Source organism: Podarcis cretensis (assembly GCF_951804945.1).
Source record: "Podarcis cretensis genome assembly, chromosome: 4".
In the NCBI taxonomy this organism is placed as follows: domain Eukaryota; kingdom Metazoa; phylum Chordata; class Lepidosauria; order Squamata; family Lacertidae; genus Podarcis; species Podarcis cretensis.
In genome coordinates, this window is record NC_137173.1 from 54,723,213 (window position 1) to 54,731,893 (window position 8,681).

The following is an 8,681-nucleotide window of genomic DNA, read 5'->3' on the forward strand; positions in this document are numbered from 1 at the left end:
AGGAAGATACCCTTAAACCACATCAAACTATTTGTCCGTCTATGCCAGTATTGTCCACTCTGCCTGGAAGTGGCTCTCCCCATCAACTGTCACTTGATCATGTCAACTTAGAGAGGCTGTAGGATTGAATCTGGGATTGCCTGCATGGGAAGTATGTGATCTACCACTAAGATATAATCTTAGAAGAGAGCTGCTTCTGGTTTGTGAAAGAGAACATTCTGGCTCAGAACATGATTTTTCTAAACTCATATCCCAGTTCAGTTGCCTCAAAGCACACATAAGGTCAGGAGGCTCTGAAGCTTACGGTCTACATGAGGACTGCACCCCATGAATGTCAGAAAGTTCTCCATTGAGGTATAGTTCTTCAAGTGATAGACATTCAGGTTAAAACCTTATTTTTGTTTGGAGGAGCCGTTACTTGCCATATCTTCCTCTGTAAATATAAATGTAAGGCTGTCACCATGGAGCTCCAATTGGAAGATTTCTAGTGCACAATCCTGGATTTGTATGAAATCAGGAGGTTGGTCAGTGGAGCAAGCGGGGGAGAAGCCCTTAGTATGGTATATTTGTTTTCTAAAAGGAACAGTATTTTACATTTAGAAGTTATGGGGAGAGGAGCATAGGGTATAACAGTGTACAGGCAGAGCTGATTTCACAATTGCCCTCTAATCTAACAAGCTTTCATCACAGTAGGTGCTTCTATCATTCAAGCACCACACAGCAGCAACAGAAACACTATTTATTTTGTTTAAGATATTTCTGTGTTGCTCAATTATTTCCTGGAAATGGGACAACAAATTTGTAAAACCAAGCATTACCTTAAAATGCCTACTGTAACAAGGAAGTCTTAGTCAGGCATAGGCAAATTAGGCCCTCCAGCTGTTTTGGGACTACAGCTCCCATCATCCCTGACCACTGGTCCTGTTAGCTAGGGATGATGGGAGTTGTAGTCCCAAAACAGCTGGAGGGCCGAGTTTGCCTATGCCTGGTCTTTGTTATGTTCCTGAAGTTCAGCAAGAAGGATGCCTGACTAACCTCAGCTGGGAGGGAGTTCCACAGACTTGGGTCCACTACACTGAATGCACAGCTGTTACTTTACTGAATGCACTAGATTCCCCCAACTCCGAGCTACGGAACTGGACTTGATTCCCAGGGAAGTGAGCTATGCTTGCAGTGATTTCTGGATTTAGCTCAGTGTCCCCTTGATTGGTCAATGGCTATGGCTAAAATGGAAAAAGCCATTTCCGCAAACTATGCGTCAAACTATGGGTCATTCCTTCATAGTACAAGGACTCCTTGGCTGTGCTTTTTGCTGAGGATACCAGAGAATTTGAAACAGCCTAAAACAAAAGTGTAACAGCACTTATATAATTTGATTGATTTGTTCTTGAACATTAATTATGCTAATTGTATCTGACACTAGTCAAGGGCAGCAAAAGGCCCTTTTCTTCTATTTTGAGTTCACAACAAAAGGAAGAATACAGGACACACAAGAGATTTTGCTTTATTTTATTATACCTGACATGAGTCAAATGAGGTTGCACTAAAAGCTCTGTCTGTCTTCTGTCTGAGCATTAGCCTTTTAAAAAGCTCTACTGAAAATTAGGTCCTCATTTAATATATGTATGGGATATGCAAATACAGAAAAGTAACAGCCCTCTGAAAGCATAGAAAGATTCCTTGCTGTGTCTGAAAATCCACTTTCCCACTTGCAACTTAAAGGACAGGGAGAAAATGGCTTCACGAAATGGATATTGGAACCTCCAGAATGAGACATAGTCGTGTCATTGAATACCAATCACTAGGTAGCAAAACTGCCCTGAGATCTTCGGATGAAGGGCCATATATAAATGTAATACAATGTGAAACTGGGCTTTGCAGCAATGTACATTCAGCTTGCAAGATACAAGTGATGCACAGAGGCACTTAAAGCAGCCTCAGTGAGGCAGTCAAACCTGTGGAACTGCTTCCCCACAAGAGTTTCCATGCCAATGGCACCCATAATTAGATGATGATGTGGGATGTATTCACCATTCAAAAAGTTTAATTCACCCAGCACATTTTACCTGTTGGAATCAAAGGACCATGAGACCAACAGTGCAGAGAGAGCCCAAGGCCATGCACACTTATGCATTATCATATCATTAATTACTTAAGACTTGTCTTGTGTTTGTCCAAGGCGTTTGGGGAACAATGGTCTGTTATTCCAGGACTGAGGAACCTTTGGCCATCAGGATGTTGTTGAATGCCAACTCCTATCAACCACCATCTTCAATGGTCATAGATGATGGGAATTGTAATCCAACAACCTCTGGAGAGCCAAAGGTGTCCCAGCCCTGTATTAGTCAACCACTGTGAGAGGGATTTTTTTACTACCACTATGAGAGGGATGAAATTAAGATCCTGTGCATTTGGTTCCCTTAGCACCCCTTCGTCCACAGCTCTGCAGACACAGTGGTGGATCTTTCTCCCCTCCACGTGCTTGCTTAAATCTCCTGTAGGCTGCAGAAGTTATACTACAGAGGATTGGAGTGATCAGCTACTTCCCTCAGGAACAAGTTGAAAGACATGTCAGTTCTTGATTTCCTTTTCAAGATGAACTTAACAATGATCAATAAAACTGGAAGATGGCTGGCACCATCCACCTCAGACAAGAATAGTATAACAAGCCACCTATGGAAGTTTATTTTAGAACAGTCCAGACAGCTCCACTGAATTTAGTGAGAATCCTTTTAATGGATTTAACAGGAGATCTCCTGTCGCCTTTACTTCTGATTTAAACTCAGTATTCCAGTTCCTTTTTGTTTCATAATATTCATTGCACATTTTTTCCCCTGAATCTTAGCTAAAGGATATCATCTCACCACCTCTTGAATGATGCCCATGCAGAACCCACCCACAGATGCTAGACGTACCTCCATCCTCGCCTCGGCCAGCCATTTTATTTTCAGCATAGCACAGCAGTTTTCTACTTGTGGGTCCCCTTCACTAGATCACAGTACCCCTCTTGTTACTTGCACGAATGAGTGCTTTAAGTACAAAAAGGCTTTTCGCCACACCCCCATGGCCCATGGGCCCTTCAGGCTTTCCACATGTTCAGGGCAAACATCTGCAGGAGAGATTCTTCTGTACTCTTGTAGGCTTCCTACACGATTTAGAACCATTATCATGCAGGGACTCTACATGACACAGGGACTCTACATGAGTCCAGGAGGATCTCTGCAGCAGATGTTAGCTCTGAACACGAGGAAGCCAAAAGGAGCTGCATGTCAGTGGGGCGAAAGTGGTGTGCCCAGTGTGAGGTAGCAGTTAGAGTGCTAGACCAGGACTTGGGAGACATAGGTTCAAATCCTCTCTTAGTTATGAAGCTTGCTGGGTGACCTTGGGGTCGTCACTGTCTCTTAGCCTAAGCTACCTCATAGAGTTGTGAAACTAAAAGGGTGAGTGGGGAACTATATATTCCACTTTGAGCTCCTTGGAGGAAAGGTGAGATATAAAAATGGAGGAGGAGGAAAGGAAAGAGAAGGAATATGACAACAACAACAACAACAACAACAACAACAACAACATTTTTCTTTTTTTAAAAAAGTGGCCCCACAGTCCCACTGAACTTGTGTTGTCTATTCATGTAAGTAGGGCTAGCATTCCTCTTGAAAAGTTACAATTCTCTAAATAATCCAAGGTTATACCTCTTACTTAAAAACAACATTCTTAGATGGTTTCCTTTTCGCCCTATGCATAGGACCAAGGAAGAAAACAGAACCTTGCTTCTAGCAATGAAGTCATATTGCTGCACAGGTTAACCAATGTGATTGCCATCAACTAACTGGTTCCTTGTTATTCTCCAGGTGTTTATGCTGGATGCTGCTGCCTCACATAGCATCATTGCTCCAAAAGGCGTTTGCTACCTTAGACGTAGTCTAAACACAGACAAGTACAAACTGGCCACACACAAAAAAAGAGAGAAGGATTTCAAAGTGCTTATTTTAGAAAGGCAAAATCAATAGCTGTGTTCCAGGCACCAGAGGCTACAAAATACTTGGCCATTATGCTAAATGCCAAAGAATGCAAACAAATGCCAGCAAGCATTCCACTGATACGTGCTTATATCTGTACCTTGAAATCATTCTGAAAATCAAAAATACTTGGGATTAACACTTCCTCTTAATCATCCAGAACTGGCTGCTTCCAAGAACTATGTCAGACATAACGATATTATTGCCAGGTAGGAACAAGAGACGCCCACCAGGTCAAGCTTCCAAAAACATATGCATTCATCACCCATGATGAAAGTGTATATATGCTTTTGCCTACACTAAACAGAGATCCACACAGGGGAAATGCCATGTGGGAAGCAGTACTGAAAGAGAGAAATCCAAGTTGATTGACACATTAGGCTGAAACAGAGAGGCTGCAGTCATATACTCACTTACCTGGAGGCTTAGGCAGTAAGTCTCATTTCCCATAGCAACCATTGTGAAATGGGTTACTATTCCTTCTTAGTTCCACTGTGAAAGTGTGGTTCAAGCTACGTGTTATGTAGAATTCCATAATTCATGTCTCCACTTCTTTCCTCCTTTTAACTCAAAGCATGATTGGGCAAGCTAGAGCCAAGGGGAAGAAGGGTGGATGGGAGCAGAAAATACATTAGCAAACCAATACAACACACAACAAATCCACAGAAAACTCATTCCTGAGTTCATGGGTAAATAAGATTGTGGTGAAAACTCACCAGCATTGAAGCCAGCCAAATCTCAGACTTACATCTTACCTTGGCTGCTTTAAAAGAAAAACAGGCGCAGGCAAAAAAAAAGTCACAGAATCTCCCTTAACAGTAGTTTGAAGCCCGGGATTGAAAGAAACCTCATGACATGGAGACCAACTTTGACATGAATGACCCATCCTTGAAAAGGTGTCCTTGAAAGGCAGAGTAGTTTTACAAAAAGCACCTTGGTGCCAGTTCCCTTCATTTCAATGGGGCTTACAGGCTAAACCTGAAACAGTGGAGAGTAAAGTTGGGTTAGGAAACTTGTAGCCAACCCCCTCCCATGTTCTTGGCTTCCAACTTCCATCAGCTCCAGCCAGCATGGTCAATGTTCAGGGGTGATGGGATTTATAGTCCAGCAACAACTGGAAGGGCAATGCAGTAAATGGAAGACTGGAGAAGCAAGGATAACAAGGGATGAAAGAAAGGAAATACTGTTACACATATATAGATTTTCACTCAGGTTTCAGTCAAGGGAGAAGACTAAGGAGTTATGGCAAAGTTACCCACTGATGATGAAAAGAGTACCATAAGGTGGAAATCAAAGCATCTATTTCTCATATTCAGTATTAAGCAGGCCAATTAATGGAAACAGCTGGAAGCAAAAGGGCCACCCATGGAGACTCAGAATCCTTTCTGTCATTTGGAAATCCTATTTTTTTTAAAAAATGAGAAGCAACAGAGTTAGCCTGTCAGAAACTAGACCAGCAAATGAGGCCAATGGCAGAGGGGAGTCCACTGTCGAATCTGGTAAAGGGTTAGGAAAATTCCATGAGCGAGGCAGGCAGGAGCTGCTCAAAATCCAAAGGGGAAGCCTGTTGGAAGCTGAGGAGTGAGCAAAGGAGGTGGGAGACAAGTCCAAGGCTATATAAGAACACAAGAAGAGCCTGCTGGATCAGGCCAATGGCCTGTCTAGCCCAACATCCTGATCTCACAGTGGCCAAACAGATGCCTATGGGAAACCTGCAAGGAAGACCTGAGCACAACTCCTGCAGTCTTCAGCAGCTGGTAATCAGAGACCTACTTCATCTGACAGTGGAGGTAAAATATAACCATTGTGGCTAGTTACTGTCGATAGCCTTGTCCTCCATGAATTTGTGTAAATCTCTTTTAAAGCCATCCACGAGGCCCTCACTGACTCCTGTGACAGTGAGTTCCATGAAGAAGTGCTTTCTTTACTCTTTCCTGCCTGTACACAGTACAGTGGTACCTCGGATTAAGTACTTAATTCGTTTTGGAGGTCCATTCTTAACCTGAAACTGTTCTTAACCTGAAGCACCACTTTAGCTAATGGGGCCTCCTGCTGCTGGCATGCTGCCAGAACACGATTTCTGTTCTCATCCTGAAGCAAAGTTCTTAACCTGAAGCACTATTTCAGGGTTAGCAGAGTCTGTAACCTGAAGCATATGTAACCTGAAGCCTATGTAACCTGAGGTACCACTGTATTTAAAATGTGGTTGCACCATAGATTTGGTATAATGGCATTCTGATATCGACAGTTTTCTGTTCAATTCCCTAGTGTGGAACTCGCCTTTTTTACATCTGCCACACACTGGGTAGACATCTTCCTTGAGCTGACTCATACAATCCCAAGATCTCATTCCTGCTCAGTCACCACCAGTTCTGACCTCCTGACTATATGTGAAATTAAGATATTTTGCCCCAACATGCATCACTTTACACTTGTTCACACTGAATTACATTTGCCATTTTAACCCCATTCACCAAGTTTGGAGAGGTCCTTTTGGAGCTAGTGTAGATATTTTCGCCAACTAATGATTTTTTATGTACACATTACCTCAGCGTGTGCAGCTTTGTACCCCTTACTTGGTTGGATAACTGCACAGAAAAATTTGGAGAAGTGTAAGTTTCAGTCCATTTATTGTTTCAGGAAGTTCAAGTTAGGTAGGCACATGGTACTTACCAATACCTGCTTTAGGAAGGGGTGCAATTTTGTCCCCTCTCCCCAATGTATACCGATTGCTTGGCTTCTATCTTTTCACCATCTGCAACTTACTCTCAGGTAGACCCACTGACCTATAAACTGCTTCAAGCAACTTTTCACACCATTCCAATGACAGATTTGTCTTTTGAATAACACCAGCCAGTTCAAGGGCAGATACCTTAGGACACTGGATAATATTTCTCCCATTGCTAAATTATAAATGTTCTACAGGTCTCTACTTAATACCAATGAAACTGCCACTTTAGGGCAAAATGAAATTAAAACCAGGATTATTATGCCGTTTTAATGGCCAGACTCGCATAAAGTGATACTCTGCAGCCATCTAACCTTTTCATAATCAAGTGTAAAATTCCCTTTTTCTTTGCTTTTAATGACTCATAAAAGACTTGGTGTATAAGATATATTTCTCTTTCCGTTGTAAGCGGAGCCAGGGTGGCTGTGCCTTCCCTGCCTATTGCAGGTATTTGGTGCCAACACTCTGATCCATATGCATGAACTGGATATACACATAAGAGCTTACTAAACAAACTGGACAGAGTCCCAGAGGGAACACTCAAAAATGTATTAATCAAAGTCAAGCGGCAGAGCAAATTGAACCAGTTCATTAATTATGAAAATTCTCTCGCAAAGTGACATGTTGTTAACTGTGTGGAGTCTTGACACATTTTCATCGGCAAAGGGCTTGTTTTTTAACACTGTGACTCAATATGAAGCATTTAATTTTAAAATTAAAAGAATCTCTCTCTCTCTCCACAGTTTTTAGTCTAAATTGAAATACACGTATATACTTTTACACAATATCTTCTTCACTTTGCAAGATCCCTGCAGTATGGATTCACACTCGCTTCTAGCATACAGAGGGCACTTTAAATACACGTGTCATGCTAACACAAGTTCACAAATCTCCATAAACTGGAAGCTGCCCTGGGTTCATATGCATCAACATTCAATTGCCATTTCCAGGTATAAATAAACCTTCCATTAAGCTGAAAGAAATCTCCCCTTCCCAAAAATTTCCTCATGTCAAATTTTCTGCAGATACATTCTCTGGAATCTTTACTGGACATTCTATAATATTTGATTTTTACATTTGATACATATCCATTGTTGGCATGCAACAAATATCAGCATACTGATATTTTGTTGTTATTTCTTATTAGATTTGTATCTCACCTATCCTCCAAGGAGATCAAGGTGGCATACACATTCACCCCTCTCTCCATTTTATCTTCACAACAACCCTGCGATAGATCAGTCCTGCTCCCCATGAGGGTCTGCATCATCGGCATGATCTCTGCGAGAAACTAGCTGGCAAAGCAGCACTCAGCAAGGTTGAACGCTCTGCTCATCAGCTAGTAAGCAGAGGGTTCAGTCATGTCCCCACACATCAGCTGACATCACCCAGTGACATCAACTGATTGACAGAAAGGTGTGTTTGGGGGGAAATGCCTTTGCAGGCCAGAGGTTCCGCACCTCTGAGAAGGAGGAACATCCCCTCCACTGAATCATTGTTTGCAGTGGTGCAGCTAGAGCCAGATCTTAGGCCCAGAGGCCAGAGCCACAAATCATAGGAGGGCTCCAACACCCAGAGAGCAGCAGATGAGGAGAGAGCTGCAAGTAGGCCCCATGTCAGCACCATGTTGGCCAGAAGGTACCTGGCTGGGCATATATATTGTTACATATGCTCTCTTTTTATTGTTATTATGAAAATATTTATCTTTTTCTCAAACACAATGGTGCTTAGTCCCATCAGGGCAGCAGAAGCAACACTCATTTTATTCTGGTGGTCATGCTGCTGCTAACATTTAAAAATGTAAAGGTAAAGGGACCCCTGACAGTTAAGTCCAGTCGCAGACGACTCTGGGGTTGTGGCGCTCATCTCGCTTTGCAGGAGGAGGGAGCCGGCATTTGTCCGCAGACAGTTTTTCCGGGTCATGTGGCCAGCATGAC